The sequence below is a fragment of the Phascolarctos cinereus genome, unplaced genomic scaffold (genome assembly GCF_003287225.1).
Source record: "Phascolarctos cinereus isolate Bilbo 61053 unplaced genomic scaffold, phaCin_HiC Scaffold_5;HRSCAF=322, whole genome shotgun sequence".
In the NCBI taxonomy this organism is placed as follows: Eukaryota; Metazoa; Chordata; class Mammalia; order Diprotodontia; family Phascolarctidae; genus Phascolarctos; species Phascolarctos cinereus.
In genome coordinates this window covers 457,623,508-457,641,432 of record NW_027555958.1, presented here as the reverse complement: position 1 = coordinate 457,641,432, position 17,925 = coordinate 457,623,508, and the positions used below count along the sequence as shown (strand labels likewise).

Here is a 17,925-nt window from a genome sequence, read left to right as displayed (position 1 = left end):
GGCAAACAGGGTTAAGTGACTTGTCCAGAGTCCCACAGCTAGTAAGTGTCTGAGACTGGATTTGAACTCAGGTCTTTCTGACTCCAGGCCTGGAGGAAGAAGGTTGTAGTTTGCCTAAGGATACATTAGCAGCAAATGTATGCTAAGGTGCTTGGGTTCTTTTTGAGCCCAACTCAAGTTCTCCAGCCTCAGGACAAGCTTGAGTCTCTCCACTTCTCTCTCCACTCATGGATGTGAGATAGCATAGAACTTCTGAGTTGGCAGGGTACTAAGAGATCACTTGGCCCAACTTCTTATCTTATAGAGGCCTCTGGAGAGTACCATAGTACACAGAGCACTGGACCTGGAGTCAGGAAAACCCAGGTTCAAAGCTAGTCTTAGATACTAGTCACTAGCTGGGTGACCCTGGCCAAGTCACTTAACAACTATTAGGCCTCAACTCATTTAGCGAGATAATGCCAGAGGATTCTGGGTCAAAAAGGTGACATGCCATCTTTCCTGAGTCTCCACTGCCCCCCAAAAAATCAATCATCTGAGGCTCATGAGGAGTAAAACCTGCAAGATTGGGGTCTGACTACTGATTCACCATGACGTCACCATGTTGCCCTTTTAATGAAGTAGATTTTGTCCAATACCTCATAGTCCCAGAAGGTGATGTCTCCCCACTCCCCTTGTAAAACAGGGGTTAATAATCACATCTGTCTCCCAGGGTTGTTGTGAGGTTAAACATGAGATAGTTATAAAGCGCTTTGCAGACCCTTAAGTGTATATAAATGCTATATTATTATTACAGATAAGGCAACTGCATGGGGGGGAGGGCAGGAATTGCCCAAGGTCACACAGATAATGAGCGAGATTCGAAACCAGGTCCTGTAACTCCTTGCTGTACTTGCACTCAGTTCACTTCACAGGACTTTCCCTTCCTAAATAGCAAACATGTCTCTCTTCCACAACAGTGCAAGTCCTGGGGTTATGAAGGAGGCTTGGGGAAGGAGAACGCACAGCCTTTCCCACGTCTGAAATCTCCCTTCTCCCTGCCATTGCCCTATCTGACCCCGGCCCCATGTAGCCACAGAGATGCCTGCCCCTGGATTCTGGCCTTCTGCAAGGTCACCTGTAACTCCCTAGGGCACAGTGCGATCACTCCCTCCAACCCAGGGGCCAAAAGCCTGGGAAGAGCAAGAGGAGGAGGAGGAGGAGGAGGAGGAGGAGGGGGAGGATCTGATGAGCTAGGCTGAACAGTGCCCTACCCATCTTGCCCCTGAGCTCCCTGTCGGTGCCTCTCACTCCCTCACAAGAGACTCCACCTAGCCAGGGTGGTGGGGGAGGGGTCTCCAAGAAGCCCCTGCTTTGCACTCAGCTCCAGCTCCCTGTCCTGCGTCCTCTGGAAGCCCTGCCTTCTGGGAAGGCAGGAAGACTGGGAGGAGACAGAGATGAGCTGGGGAGGGCCTGCCCCCAGGGGTGCACCTGGTCCAGCCTGGCCACTGAGCTCCTAAGGAGCAGAGGAAGGCTGGAAGCTCCCCAGCGATAGAAGGAGCTCATTAGCCAGGGGAGCCGCCATCGCTGGAGCCAACGTTTTCATCAGAAACCCTTCCATCAGGAAGCAGACATGGATACGGTAACGAGTCATGATTTTCTTTCCTTTCTCACTTTGTGATACCTTGATATTGGAGTGGGGATCCCGAGACGCTCAGAACAGCATCCCTCAATGTTTTCATTTCTGTTTGGTTATTATTACTACTCACAAAGGTTTGGAGGGACCCAAGGAGAAGCTGCCAGGTGCCAAAACAAAGTTGAGAGTAGGGAACTTTGGTATAGCACGGGAACTAACTCCATGCCTAGGGGTGGGATTCTGGCTCTTACCTGTGGGACCTTAGCACAGTCACTTCCAATTCCTGGGCTTAATTTCTTCCTTTGTAGAAAAGAGCCAGTTGGTCAACATCAAGGATTAGGAATCCTTAATCCTTGGAAGGGGGCCCATGGACTCCTTCCACAGATAGAATTCAGGCAGCTGTGACCTTGCAGAGGGAAAAAAGAACATGCCTCTCTTCTCACTCACCTCAAACTGAAATGCAGCTTTTCCTTCTATTATGAATGTAGGCAGCAAAGGTGAGTCTGAGAAGGGGTCTGTAAGCTTCACCAAGCTAATTGCCCAAGAGATGCAGGACACAAGATGGGTTAAAAATCCCAGGGGAAGGATAGATGATTTCTAGGGTCCCTTCTAGTGTGTGAGGTTGTGATTCCTATGTCTCTTCTGCTTGAGTTTTCACCAGAGGTGTGGGGGAGAGAGAGAGAGAGGGGAGACAGAGGAGAGGAGGGGGAGGGAGAATATAATTGTGGAGGGCATCAGAGGGCATCTGCTGAAGGATACCAGAAAGGTGAGTATGGAGTGTTCAGGTAGAGGAGCTGGCTTTAACGGAAAGAAGGTTCACTCATTCATCAGAGACAGACTTAAAAGCAAATTCATCTTTCGGGGGAAAAAAGTAAAGCCCAAAGAGAAATGACTTGCTCAAGGTCACTCAGTCCCTTAGAGGCAGACTAGCCGAGCAGAGCCCAAATCGATTCTCTCTTTGCTCCCTGCAGCTTCCTTTTCTACTTCATACTTGTGATGATGAGGCTCTTCTAAGTTTCTCCTCTCCCTTCACTGCTGATTTTTCTGAGCTTCTTTTCAACCTGGGAAGTTGAGGCAGATCACTGTTGGATGATCCTGAATGACCTCAGAAACACTTAGCAAGTGCTTGCAGTCTAGGTGAAGTCATATAGCACAGCAGGGGCTCCAGAGTGAGAAGACCTGGATTCAAATCCTGTCTCAACCACTTATCAACTGGATGACCTCGACCAGTCCTTTGCCCTTGCTGACCCTGTTTCCTCATCCCTAAAATAAGGAGGTTGGACATGGGTCTCTTCTAGCGCTAAATGCATGATCCTATGCACAAGACACTTACTGGCTATGTGACCATGGACAAGTCACTTTGCCCTGTTTGCCTCAGTTTCCTCCTCTGTAAAATGAACTGGAGAAGGAAATGCAAACAGCTCCAGTATCTTTGCCAAGGAAACCCCAAATGGGGTCACAAAGAGTCAGACACAACTGGACAATAGATGCAAGACACTCTACTAGGCCCCCCAGAGAACAAGAATTATAGGTCCCAGAAACCTTGGAGCTTCCAACATGAATAGGGAAATGAATAGGGAAATCACTATGATATGAGACAGCATTTGCTGTAAGAGAGGCGTAGACCAAAGCACGTCTTAGAGAAGGTGCTGGTAAGGTGGGAGTGGAAAGGACAAGTCGCCATGTTCTCCGTACGTCGAGAAGCAGGTAGCTTGGCTGGAGAGAAGGGTGTCTGTCACTCGTGAGACTTTGCCATGCCCAGGAGGCCCAGGCAGCAGGATGAGAGGAAGGGACATGGGGCTGAGGGTTAGATCATCTGAATTTCACTGCTGGCTATTCATTCTTAACTAGCTGGGTGACCCTGGGCAGTTACTTTCCCTTTCTGTGCCAGTACAATGTGCAGAGGAACTAACGGGGGGGGTGTCTCTGCCATTCTGCTGTTGAGTGGCAAGAATGTGGAGAGGGCCCTGGAAATAGAGTCAGGAGGGCCTGGGTTCAAGTCTTCCGACAGACTCTTATTAGTCATGTGTTCCTAGGCAAGTCGCTGTAACCTTTGTGGGCCTCAGTTTCCTCATCTCCAAAATGGGGAGGGGGTCAGTCCCTAAGGTCTTTGAGCTCTCAGTCTCTGATTCTCAGATCCTCTGGCCTTAGGGCCGGCCCTTCCTTAGGCCAGATCCATCAAAGCAGAGCTCGGGCTCCTTTGGTCTTCTGTCTGAGACTCCATGCGTTGGAATAGCAAGGTTCCCCCTCCCAAAGAGGCCCCTTTCTTGGCTCAAGCAGCCTGCTCTCAGAGACCTCCTTTGCATCTGCTAAGATTGCCTGAGACAAGGCCTGGGCAGCTGAACACTGTAACTTGCCCAAAATTACATTTCCATAGCAATCCTTCAGGATAGCCGGTAGAAGAATTTGAGTAAGAAGCTTCCCACCCCTCCCTGAATCCTTCTATTGTTCTGATGCATGGGGTGAAAGAAAGGTGAAGGATTTTCTCCACACTTGGCTTCCTGGCCTGGTTTCAGCTGTCTAGGTCAGAGGCTTCCACAGACAAATAGGAATTTCTATCTCAGTATAGAACGTTTGTCTCAGAATATCTGTCCCAAGTGGTGGCTGTGGTATGGCACCCCCCTCCAAGAGGTGGACAACCAACTGATCCATCTCACCTTCCCTGGGATAGCCAAGCACTGGGCTTGTCTTCCAGACAACTGCAACCACACTTACCCTTATGCCCCAACACTCTCCCATCCAACCGTGCAAACCCCCAGTCTTCCCACTTCCTGAGCTAGGTGTGGGCATTGTGGGCCAGTTATAACCTACCTGTGGTGGTGCCCACAGGAGCAGCTGTATGGGGGTCATCAAGAAAATTCCTTCTCCCCCCTCCAGCTTACTCACCCTGTGCCCCCCACATCACCAACAGACCCGTCCACTCCGAAGCAATGACCCTGAATAAGAGCCTCTCCCTGCCACCCTCTACTTCTTGGAGGGTGGGCAGTGATTAGCCCAGGCCCTCAAGAAATGATTGTTCCCTTTCTTGCTTCTACCGAACACATATCAAAACACAACCCAATCAAGGCCGGACGATCCTGCCTACTCCATGAGCCTCCTGTGAGCCTAAAGGTCTTCCTCGGCTCCTACAGCTTATCGCTTCTGTCTCTCGGATGTTTTTTTCTGGCATCTAGCTGCCTTGTATCATAACCATGGGCGTATATGTCTCCTCTTTGAGACAGCCTTGGGTAGTGAGAAGGAAGTTGTCTCAGCCCTGGGAAAAGCCTGAGTGTGGATGCTAGGCCCCGACTTGCTACCAGGTGACAGACTTCTCTGTAGATTTCTTCCCCATAAGACATTATTGTTGCAAGTTTGTTGCAGGATAGCGTGGTTTGCACTAGATGAAGTATCTTCCAGGTCTGAGATTCTAAGAGCGCATCACCGCCAACCTTAAAACTTTACATAGTAACAAAGCACGGTGACATGAGCTGAGTCCTAGCCAGGATATTCAACCTTGGAAAGAGAGGTTTGAAGGACAAGAAGATGCCCAAAGTTATGTCTGAGCGTCAGAGAGGGAGAAGGCTGAAGTTTTTCTTTTCATACATAATGTATGTCATTCTGTCTTTAAAATCTAATGTTCAGATTTATTTTTTAAAAATGTTTGTAAGCTTATGCTCACTAATAACACATCTGTGAGGCCAGACTACAAGATTAATCAGATTTTCCTACCCAGGAAGGAAAAAATGATCAAAAGAAACAGTGTAGTTGATTGAGAAGCTTAGAGGGGGGATTTTGTTTTTCATGACTTTGTTATCTCGGAATAGGAAGTCCCCTGTGGTTTCCAGTGGAATCATAAGATATTAGCTCTAGGGACTGTGCACATCAATCACTCCAAGACCCTCATTTTAGAAATGATGAAACTGAGGCCCAGAGAAGCAAGTTTTTTTAAGATCAAAAGGCAAGAGAATAGTGAATTAAGGATTGAGACCTAGGACTCAGCATCCCAGTCTAAGACTGTATTTATTCCACTGCTATGGACTCCTCTGAATCATGCTTTTAAATGCATAAAATAAAATGTGTAGGATTACCAAGGAAACCAATGATACCAGAACAAAGATGTAAATTTTCCAAAGTTCATGGACTCCTTACGTATCCATGGACCTCCTGGATAAGAACCCCTGATCTAATTCCATTTCCCCATTTTATGATAGAGAAACCCAAAACCAAGGAATAGCTCCTACACAGATTATAAGATCCCAGAAGGCAAAGAGTGTGTCTTATAATGTGTGATAACCCTCATGGGGCCTGACACATAGGACATACCCAATATATATAGTTGTTGATTTGATTTGGGTTTTGTGACTCCAGTCTCAGACTGGAAAGAGCTAGGCTGACAACCAGGCCTCCAATGCTCTCACTTCTACTCTGCCACTGAGTTATCCTGGGACCTAGAGCAACTTGCTGTTTCCTTTGGACGTCGATACCCTCTTTGATCCGTGAGGGGATTGGAGTCCATAATCTCTGATGTCCCCATCGGGTCTAATATTCAATAACTTGTCCTTTTTCCTCAGGTCATCATTGCCAGATCCCAGACTAAAGTCCAGGTTGACTGAACCCCCTCAGTAAGCGCTAGGAGCCAGAGACACAAAGAAGGCTCTGACAATGACTCAGACTCTGTACTCAAGGAGCCCCTCAACCTTCCTCCTTTCTAGGCTATCTAATCCTGGAGCCCCACTAACTCCTGCCATGAACTGTCTGCTTCTGCTGAATGTTGCTGGAGGAAATCATGGAACCATTCGGATTAAGTGCACTACAAATCTATGCTATCCAGCCTCAACTGACCACCGATGGCCATGCCACACTCCCTTTATTCATCTCTCATTGACTATCACACTTCTCACCATGGAGATTTCCAACCTTCCACTTCTCCTCAAACTCCTGGCTTCCCTCTCTCCTCTGTTCTCAGCACTTTTGCCTCCTGCTTCACTAAGGAGATTGAGGGCATCTCATATGAACCTCCTGGGATCAAGGTGGGCAGTGTGGTACAGTGGAAAGGACACACACATGCCTGGTCAAGAATAGATGATCTCTAGGGTCCCTTCTAGTGTGTGAGCTTGGGATTCCTTCATCTCTTCTGTTCAAGCTTTCCCAAGAGGTGGAGAAGGGATAGAGGGAGGGAGGGAGAGAGAGAGAGAGTGAGAGAGAGAGACAGAGACAGAGACAGAGACAGAGACAGAGAGAGTGATAGGTCCTAGATTTGGTGACAGAAAACCTGGGTTCAAAGCCTAGCTCTGCTGCTTGTGACCTGTATGGCCTTGCAGAAGTTGAAAAACCTCTCTGTGCTCTAGTTCTTTCACATATATAATATTGGGAGGAGAGAAGAGTTGAACTAGCAAACCTTTAGAGTTTCAGTCAATCTTGAGTTGCAAATCTATGATCATCCTCTTAAGGATAAGAACTGCACCTGTGTGATCTCTTCAGTAGAGGATACTCATTCTACCAGGGTTGTCATTTTGCTTAAAACAAAGTATTAGAGAGACCCCTAGATCACTAAAAGGTTAAATTACATGCCCAGTGTTAGGCAGGGCAGCTAGGTGGCTCAGTGGTTGCCGTGCACAGCCTGGAGTCAGGAAAACTCATCTCCCTGAGTTCAAATCCAGCCTCAGACACTTACTAGCTGTGTGATACTGGGCAAGTCACTTAATCCCATTTACCTCAGTTTCCTCATCTGTAAAATGAGCTGGAGAAGGAAATGGCAAACCCCTCCAATATCCTTGCCAAGAAAACCCCAAACGGGGTTACAAAGAGTTGGACATGACTGAAAATGACTGAACAACAAAAAAGTTGGTGAGTTCAGTAAGGGAGTATAGAAAAAGAGAAGAAGAAAGTTCAGGACAGAGCCTTGGAGACAGCCATGCTTTGGGGATGGGGAGAGACAGATGATGTTCAGAGAAGAAACAGACAGGTAGGAGAAGAATCAGGAGGGGCTGCAGTGTCATTGATGCCAGAGGAGGGGAGGATGAATTTATTAAGTGCTTACTCAGTGCCAGGTACTGTACCAAGGGCTGAGAATACAAATACAGGCAAAAAGACAGTCTTCTTCCCCTCAAGGAGCTTATACTCTAATGGGTGAAAACAACACATGAAAGTGAACTGGAAGGAGGAGGGTCCAGAGAGAATGTACCACGTGGAGTAGCAGTGGAGAAAAGAGTCAGTGGACGGGGGCAGGTTGAAGATGAGAGCATTCGGAGGATAAAAGAGGAGGCAAAATCCTTGAGAAGAGGCAAGGAACTGGATCAAGGGCTCTGCCTTAACAGGCTTCTTAGTGACTGGAACGAAGGAAGCAGAGCTGTAGAGAGGGGTGGAAGTGTGGTGGGGAGAGATGAGGGAGCTCATAGCAGATGACTTCCAAAAGGGAGATGGACCAGTCATGTGGCAAGAAGCCAAAGGCCCCCTGCCAGAATGAGCCTCCTCCTCAATGAACCCCCACTTGATTGCAGTCACAGAAATCCTGAGATGTACAAGGAGTACAAAAATAGCAGGCCAGACTCCTGTGGTGATTGTTAAGAATAATCACCAAATAAACAAAATTATAATGCAGGTCCTTGTGAATATAAATGCTAATTAAGACTGGATTAGGTAGATGTTTAAAGAAAATCATCTAAGTTGCCTTCGGAGCATGTGGAAAGTGATCTGTGTTCATTTAGAGGACTTGGAAGTAGAGTCTTTTAGAAGTCTTACTACTGGCTTTCAGTTAAGCCAGATGAAGTGGAATTATCTCTTTCTACAGCAGAATTTAAAACAAAGATGGTGATACATAGAATTAGCTCGATTCTGGTCCTCAGAGCACAAGGCTGAGAGTCTAGAGACATGGGTTCTAGGGTCAACTCTTCAATTAGCATGCTATGTGACCATAAGAAAGTCCTTTCGCCTCTGTGGACCTCAGTTTCCATATCAGTGAAATGGGGGCAGAGGGAATGATGAAGGGAAACAATATGACTCCATGACCACCTCAAAACGTACTTCAACATTTCAATACTTGGATTTACCGGTGCGAGCAGTCCTTCTACCATTACATCAGTGAACATTCCTTGAAGGTTCCTGTGCTCAGGAACTTCATCTTCCCACAACCAATCTGGTGATGAGTTTCTCTAAATTTAGCTAGGGTGTTATTCTTACAACAGATACCCAGATACCTGTCTCTGAAGTCTTTCCAACCTGGTTGCACTGGCTATGGTTTGTTCCTTTTGACATAACCTTCAAGAAATCAGGGTCACTTTTGTACCCTAATGAGGTATCAGAAGAGGACTTTGATGGAGAATATTTAGAATTTATGATTTCATCAACTCCCTTGAAGGTTATAACCACAGAATCATAGAATTTAAATTTAAGAGTTGGAAGGGATGTCAGCTAACCAGTCCAAACCAAATACAAAAACTCTAACATATATGATTTATTTGGTAAGTCCTAGGAAGTTGCCTATGACATTTAAAATTAAGAGCCTTGCCCAGGGTCACACAGCTAGCCAGTGTTAGAAGCTGGATTGGAACCCAGTTCTTTGTGCCCAGTACTCTGTCCAGTACACTAAGGCGTCTCTCTGTTAAGAGGAATAAAGTGCTGAACCTGGAGTCAGGAAGACCTGAGTTCCAATCCAGCCTCAGATAGTTATTAGCTGTATAACCCTGGGCAAGCCACTTGACCCTGTTTGCCTCAGTTTCTTCATCTGTAAAATGAGCTGGAGAAGGAAACAGCAAACCACTCCAGTACCTTTGCCAAGAAAACCCCAAATGAAGTCATGAAGAGCTGGACACAACTGAAAAATGATTCAACAACAAGTCTTTAGTACAATGCTGGCCAGAGTCCTTACCAATGTTTTATACAAAAAGGAACCACAGAGGTGTTGTTGGTAGAAAACACACTGCATTTAGAGACAGCAGACTTGAATTTGATTCCTGTCTCCAATGCCTAAGCTCTGTGTGATTCTTGGAAAGCCATCTCATCCACCTGACCTCACTTACCTCCTCTGAATGATGGCAGCAATAACTATTGTATGATTTACTTATTTCTCAGGCTTTTGTACTGAATTTTATCAACCTTAAAACATTCTATGGATGCAAATTGTTTTGTTTTGTTTTTAATTATGAGGCAGTGAGCTACCAGGGGCAAAAAATGTGAGATTTGGAATCAGAAGTCCTGAGTTCAAATCTTGATCATATTTATTACCTTTGTGACCGTAGGCAATTTACTTCTCTTGCAAATGAGAGGAATGCAATGTGTTTATACATGCTTGTTTTCATTTTGAATTCATCCATATGAATATTTCATATTCATTCATATTCATTTTCACCATTAGACTGTGAGCTCCTTGAAGACAAACACTGTCTTTTGAGTTTCATGGTATCCCTAGCACTTAGCACAGTGCCTGATATATAGTAGGTGCTTAATAAGTGCTCATTGATCAATTAATTAAACTAGATAATCTATCAGGTCTTTTTTTCTGCTCTGATAATCTCTGATTCATTCATCTTCAAAATGTACTCATTGGCTAGCCATATGACCTAGGTAAGTCATTTACCCTCTTGGTACCTTAATTATCCTCATCTATCAGAAAAAAAGGGTTGGACTCAGTGATTTCTCAGGTTCCTTTCAACTCTAGAATCTATGATCTAATGAAGGCCTCACAATTTTCACAGGCATGGGCCTTGTGTTCTTGGGTTTTAATTGGGCTAGTAGCAAGAAGCCAGGAGGTAGAAGGTCACTACTGGGCAGAATAGGAAGTCTAGAATAGACTTGCTCCTCCTCTCTCTCCTTCTATCTTTCCATATTGTGCTTCTGTTCTGGAAATGAAAAGCATAAGATCTATATTTTGTGGCACAAACTTTTGGTAATTAAAATATTTCATTTAATTCTTCAGGCTATGTTTAGTGATGTTAAATACCATTAAAGTAGAAGTCAAATTTAACATGGGATCTGCTATTTCCAAAACCCAAGGGATCCCTCTAAAAAAAAGAAAGAAAGAAAAGAAAAGAAAATGGCCCATTCCCCAATTCAATATCACTCCTGTCCAATATCATTCTACTTCCAAAGACTTTCGCCTTTAGTCTAAAGCTTATGCCTGAAATTCATTGGTTGAGTCATTCACTTTAAATAGGGAAGGCTGACTTGATTAAATAAATGAATCAATACCACCCTTAAATCGAGTTGAATAGTGATCACCTCATCCTCCCTTATTTTATAAGTGAGGGAACAGGTTCAGACAGAAATGATTTCCAAGGACTGACAAAGCTAAAATAAGTGACAAAGCTAGGTCTCAAATCCTGGTCCTCTCCCCCTAGGTCCGGTGCTGTTTCCATTACGTCACTGTTTCCATTATGTTTTCCAAAGCATGTTCACCTCTATTATAAAGAATATCCCAGAAGTCTTAGTGCAATTTGAAAGGTTAATAGCTTAAAAACTGTGCTAAAACTTTTAAAACACCCTGTAACTTGGACATATCGTTTAGCTGACCTGTGTCCAAAAGTAAATAAGACTCTTGGGGACAGATAAGGACTCTCTAATTTTTTTTTTCTTTTTGTATCCAAAGCTCTGGGCACAGACCCTTGCAGATAGTGGCAGTAATCGATAATTATTAATATTTATGGAGCATTTTAAGGTTTGCCTGATGTCCTTTGTTTCAATCTCACAGCAACCCTTTGAGGTAGGAATTACAGGGATTATTAACCCCAATTTGTGGTGGAAGGAACCGAGGCTCAGAAAAGCTAAGGAATTGGCCCATTCTGCCTTGCCTGGGGCAAGATTTAAATACAGGTTTCCTTGACTACCAGTCCAGCCTTCTAGCCACTACATCAGTCTCACATGCTTAGTAATCACATGAATTTCCTCCTCCCCCATCCTGGTTCAGACCTGTAATTTCATCAATATGGGGAGCTGGTGGGGTGGAAAGTCCTTCTGTTGATGCAGATTGGAGATTTATCTGGAACTAAGAGGCTCAGAGATTTGTCCAAGGCACTGTAAGATTAAGTGACTTGTTTACATGGTTACACAGCTGGTATTCTGGAGAGAGGGAGCTTAAATGCAAGGCCAGTGCTGGATCCAGTCCTCCATTCTGCTTCCAACTTTGTATCCACTGAGTAATTCGTAGCAAGGATACCACATGGTACATTCCATAAAAGGCTGGATGTAGAAGCAAGAAGAGATTACCATCTTTGAGACTTAACTAGCTTTGTGACCATTGGTAAGACAGTGATACTCTCTGAACCACAGGCTTCTTATCTAATAATACCAGTGGGTGATGAGAGTCATTTGATAGAATATATGCAAAATGGTTTGTGGATTTCAGAGAGTTTCATCCAGGTGTTGGAGTTCATCAACGGAGGAAGCTTCAGGTGAGGGAAATCCCTATATCAATGCAAATCCTGACTTATTGAGTCAATCAGTCATTCAACAAGAATGTATAAGTGCTTACTATTGTTAGGCATTGTACTAAGTATGGCAGGGATAAAAAGGAAAGATTAAAAATGGCCCCAACTCTCAAGGAACTCACACGATAAAGGAGGAACCAATGGGAAATCAACTAGATACATTCCAAACAAACCAATGAGATACATAGAAGATAAAAATAGCTGTCTATAGATACCTGTCTCTATAGATCTATTGATATTTAGATCTACATATAGATATATAAATATGGGAGAGAGAGAGAGAAGGAGAGAGACAGAGACAGAGGGACAGAGACAGAGAGAGTGTGTTCAAACCCAGGTCTTCCTGACTCTGCAGCCAGCCCTCTAATTCCTATCATCTTCTGCTTCTCATTAACAGTAGCAGAGAGGATGATGATGATGATGACATTGATGATATAAAATGGTTGTTGAACTGAATTTGATGAACTTCTCCAAAGAGATGCTGCTTTTAAATAGAGTTAGGGAACTCCAGGTCTAAGGAGACATAAATGAAGATGCAGGAGGGGCTCGAGGAGGCCAAGCCCAGGTCGTCCACCTGACTGATCACCTGTCATTTCACGCCTATCTTTGTGCTGTCCAGTATAACATACACATATTGGCATTTTCCCTCTTCAGCTGGAGGAAGAAAAAGAAAAAAACCTGTTACTGTTTTATTAAACCATTTGCCACGGTCTCTTGCTCCTTTCTTACCCTCTACTTTTGTCAACATCATTGACAACATTATGTTTGTGCCAGTGAGCTAAATGATAGCGCCTGCCCCATCTCCCTCGAGGCCCACTGGGAGCCAAGTACATCTGCTTCCTTTTGTCATCCTTTTCAATGAACTATCAGAGGAGGGAGGCTTTTTGCTCCCCCGGTATTTTCCAAGGTTGGCTGTGAGTGAGAGGAAGTCAAGAAAGGGAAGGGGAGACAATTTAATAGCTGTGGGCTGGAAGGTTAGCGGGAAAAGCAATGTGAAAAAGAGAGAAGGCAAAGAGATCATTGGAAAGAATTGAAGCAAAGAGGTAGGGAGCAGAGAGGATACTCCAGGAGGATAGGGGAATAGCTCTGGTAATTCAGAGTCAAGAAATACATACACACACACACACACACACACACATACACACACACACACACACACACACACACACACACACACACCATATTTAAAGTGTATCAGCTATTGGCCACAAAGATGTAGAAACTGGTCTTAGGAGCATGGGGCTTAGAACAAGAAAGGACCTTACAGATCATCTAATCTATTGGTTCCCTAACTGTGGCCTGAATATACCTGCAGGCCCCTGAATTAGGGAATGGGTCTTCAAAACATATGTGCTTAGCATATGCCTGGTATATAGTAAGTGCTTAATAAATGCTGTATCTACATAACTATCTTCTTTCTATCCATCCATCCATCCACCATCTATCTATCCACCTATTTATCATTTATACCTATCTATACACTTATCCATCTATCATCTATCTATGTGTTTTTCTATCCATCATTACTCTGAACTTTACTTAGGTCCAACAAAATGCCTAGTATGGGAGACACAAAGGTAGTGTGCTGCTAAAGAAAAAGCACTGGATTTGCAGGTGGGGGTCTTGGGTTCAAATTCTGACTGCTATTTTCTATGTGTGTGACCCTGAAGAAGTGACCTCTAGAAAATAATGATGTTTGGATTAGGTGGTCTCTGAGATTCCTTCTAGCTGTAAATGTATTTGCCTATGATTTATGGCCTGGCAGCGATATCTTCTTGTTGTTTTCAAATGTATGCAGATGCTGTTTTGATTAATAAAATGCAAGTCTTATCCTAGCAGGATGTTAATGCAGGATAACTCCTGGTACTCGACGCATTTAAAAGCATTACCGAATTCATAAGAGGCCTTTGGCATCACGTGCTTATTGTGGCCACATGCTGGAGCATCATAGCCCCAGCTGTGCTTCGAGAAGATGCTGCCCAGAACCAAAGAGGAAAAGGCAGATTGACTGGACCTACCGATCGTGTCCCTTGCTGGAGAAAACAGAAGCTAAGTAAGAGCGGGGCAATACGTGAGACTCCACGCACACAGATAGTTGTCTACATAACAGAGCAAAGAAAACCTCAAGACACCCTAGGGAGTGTGGCCTGAGCAGCTGTGGCACACAGAACGTGGTGCTTGGCTTGATACTTGAAGGAAATCCATGAGCAGAAATGACAAAGACGGGGCACCCTCCTCACAGGAGACAGCCAGAGGCCAAAGATGGAGGACTGTTTGGGAGAAGCTAGCTAGAAGACCAGTCAGACTGGACTGTAGAGAATGGAAGGAGAGCCCTGGCTAGTAAGGGTAGAAAGGCACAAAGGGGCCACGTTGTACTATAAGTACCAGAAGATTTTGTATTTGATTCTAGAGGTAATCAAAAGTCACTAGAGTTTAATGAGTAGGAGAGGGATACGGTCAGATGTGCTTTAGGAAAATCTCTTTGGCAGCTATGTGGAAAGTAGACTGTAATGGGGAGAGACAAGAGGCATCCGTTATGGAGAACAATTAAAGGGAAATTGCAATGGTCCCAGTGAAAGGTAGGAACTCATCTGGTGGCTGTGTGAGTGGAGAGTGGAGGATGTATGCAGAAGATGACGTGGAGGTATAAATGACAAGATGAGACAAATGCTTGCCTATCTGGGGTGAGCAATAGTGAAGAATCGAGGATGACACTGAGGTTGCAAACCTGGATGACTAGGAAGATGGGGGGCCCTTGAGGAAAGTAAAGGTATCCAAAAGGGGGACAAGTGTGGAGGGGGAAAATGTATTCTGTTGAGATAGGCTGAGTTTTTGTTGGCTATGGGATATAGAGTATGAAGTGTCCAAAAAGTAGCCAGGAGTGTGGAGTGCGAATTCTGAAAAGAGACCAAAATTGAATATGTAGATATGGAAGTTATTTTCATAGATGATCATTGAATATATGGGAATTTATTGTATCACAAACAGAGCATAGAAATGAAAGAGAAGAGGGACCAGGATAGATCCTTGGGGCACGTCCATAGTTAAGAGGAGTCGCATGGATGATGACCCAGAAAAGTGCACAAAGAAGGGGCAGTCAAATAGATAGGAGAACAGAAAGGGGAAATTTATGCAAAGAGGTGTGTTGCTGGGGATAATGTTTGGTTTTGGAAATACGGTGTTTGGAAAGCCTATAAGACCTGGGCTGTCTCAACAACAGCAATGGCTTTGATTTCTACAGCACTTCTAGGTTTACAAAGTACTTTCCGCCATGTGCAAGCATTATTATTTACATTTTACAGATAAGGAAACTGAGGCACAGGAGGATGACGTGATGTCCAAGGTTATGCAGTTAATAAATTTCAAAGCCAGGATTCAAACCTATTATCTATTGATGCGATCTAGCTGCAAAAACAACCTGAGGTGGGAAAGGAGAAGACTTCAATAATGTTGGAGAGGAAGGCCAAGGTGTGGCCAGGTTTTTCATGTGTAACTGACAGTTGCCTTAATCTCTTATTGTTAACTTACTTCTGCTCTTACAGAAAACTTTTTGGAGACAAAAAGAAAGAAAAAAGATCTCAAGTTTTAGTGAATAATTAGAAGAGCTTAAGGTTTGAAGGAACAAATACGTTTCTTTGAATGAATGATAACACAATGAGGAGGATTTGGAAATGACTGAAAAAATGAACCAAAGAATGGTCCATTTGGTTATTGGTATCAATCTAAACATCCTCTAGTCTGGGGTAACAGGGCTCTGTCTCTAGTCCCGTGCAGATCAATATTTTTAACAGTGACTTAAAGTTCTAAATGAGAATTAGTCAATTTCAGGTGACAAAAAGTTGGATATGGCAGAGATGGGCTCCCCAAAGACATTGACTGGCCAGAACATCAGTGGTGAATCTAATAGACATTTTTTTTAAATAGGTCTTACACTTGGATTTTCAAAAATCGATTTTAAAGGAGCAAGACTGGGGAAATGTAGCCAGAAATAGTTCATGTAACAAAGTTCCAGGAGTTTTGATGCTTCACAAGTTCAAAATCAGTCAACAGTGTCACATAATGGCCCCCAAGGTTGATGTCACCTTATTGTTATATATTAATATATTATATATTATTATAGTATAGTATAGTATATATTAATATATAATAAATATATGAATAAAGGCAGAACAAGAGAGATGATAGTCTCATGGTATGCTGCCCTGGTAAGACTGTGACTGAGGTATTGTGATCAATTCTAGATGCCACATTTTAGGAAAGATATTGCCCTTTGGAACACATCCAGTAGAGGACAATCAGGATGGTAAATGGCCTAGAGATCATGTCCTGCAGGCATCAGTTGGGGGAACTAAATATGTTTGCACTAGAAAAGATTGAAGGGTCAACAGTATCTGAAAAACTGTCGTGGGGAAGAGACATGCTGTCCTTAACCCCTGAGTGCAGGACTGAGTCATGGACACAAATGGCAGAAGGGCAGATCTAGATTTGACATAAGGAAAATCATCCTAACAATGAGAGTTCTTCCAAAGGGGGATGGGTTGTTCCAGCAGGCAGCACCTAGCTTCACTGAAGCCACAGGACCATTGTCACTACAGTTATGGGCTAGAGGGAGCTTTCACATAGCAGATTGTTAGATTTTCAGTGTGAGCATTTGAACCTCAGAAATTAGCAAATGTTCAGAGTTTGGGCTTTGTTGATTCTCTAGACAAAAGAAAGTGATGGTGAAAATATTGAAAACATTAATAACATAGATTAAATATGAATGTGTGTCATGAGTACATCTCTTTTTTCTAGAGACCTGGTTGTTAAACATTTCCCATCACAACTCTCATTGTCAGGGACATGATAGAAGAGTTTTAAGTTCGGGTATGGACCAGCCCTGACGCCCCCTGAGATCCCTTCCAACTCTGAGATATTGTGATTTTTTGCCTTTAGTCCAGTATCATTTTTATTCAACAACACATATTCATTAAGCTCTCATTACATACAGTAATCTATTGGGCACCGGTGGAAATAAATAAGATAAATTCCACCCTCTTCAGGAGCTTTGAGTGGAGGGATAAGATATGCACAAATAAATGAACTAGAAATCAGAATGTGATGAATTGAAAAGGTACATAAAGTGTGTGGACATCACTCAGTTACTCAGCGGCCAAGAATACCCAGAAATAGAGAGGTCTACATTTGTAGCATTTTCTGATGGTGGCCATATTTATTGCCTGAACCAAAACTGATACATAAATAAAATTTTCTTCCAACTAGGTCACCATAAGAGTCTTAAAGATTACCAGGTTCAGTGTTCTCAAACTTTTTTGATCCCACTCCATTGGAAAAAATATTTTGAGTCCCCACCAATATGTTTGTTTATAAATCATATACATATACTACTCTACCAATAGTAATGTACATTATAAAACTTAGACCAAAATATATATATAGATAGATATAGATATAAACTGTCTAAGTTATGTCTATGTCTAATAGACATAGACATAGACATAGACATAGACATAGACATAGACATAGACATAGACATAGACATAGATATAGATATGTATAGATATAAATATATTTAGGCAATTGGGGTCAAGTGACTTGCCCAGGATTACAAAGCTAGTAAGTGTTAAGTGTTTGGCCTGAGGCCAGATTTGAGCTCAGGCCCTTCTGACTTCAGGGCTGGTGCTCTATCCACTGTGCCACCTAGCTATAAAAAATAAATGTTTAAAGGATAAGACAGACATGAAATATTTGAATCTCAAAACACTGGAGAGCCATGGATATTTATTGAGCATGAGGTAACATAGTCAGACTGCACTTTAAGAAAATCTCTTTATCAGCTTGGAAGAGGGAAAGGCCTGATATTTTTATGCAGGGAAACCACCTGTTGCAATAGTTCAGCAAGAGAGCATAAGG

The 17,925-nt window shown here is 43.5% G+C and overlaps 1 protein-coding gene across 3 annotated transcripts in view; it reads left to right on the top strand.

Moving 5' to 3' along the window:
• Window positions 1-1,364: 1,364 nt before the first annotated feature.
• FYB2 (FYN binding protein 2) overlaps window positions 1,365-17,925 on the top strand; it is a 93,215-nt gene continuing 76,654 nt past the window's right edge. For all 3 annotated transcript variants that reach the window (XM_078156662.1, XM_078156661.1, XM_078156663.1), the window contains exon 1: window positions 1,365-1,618. The gene's annotated coding sequence lies outside the window, so the exon portion shown is untranslated. The remainder of the gene's footprint in view (window positions 1,619-17,925) is intronic.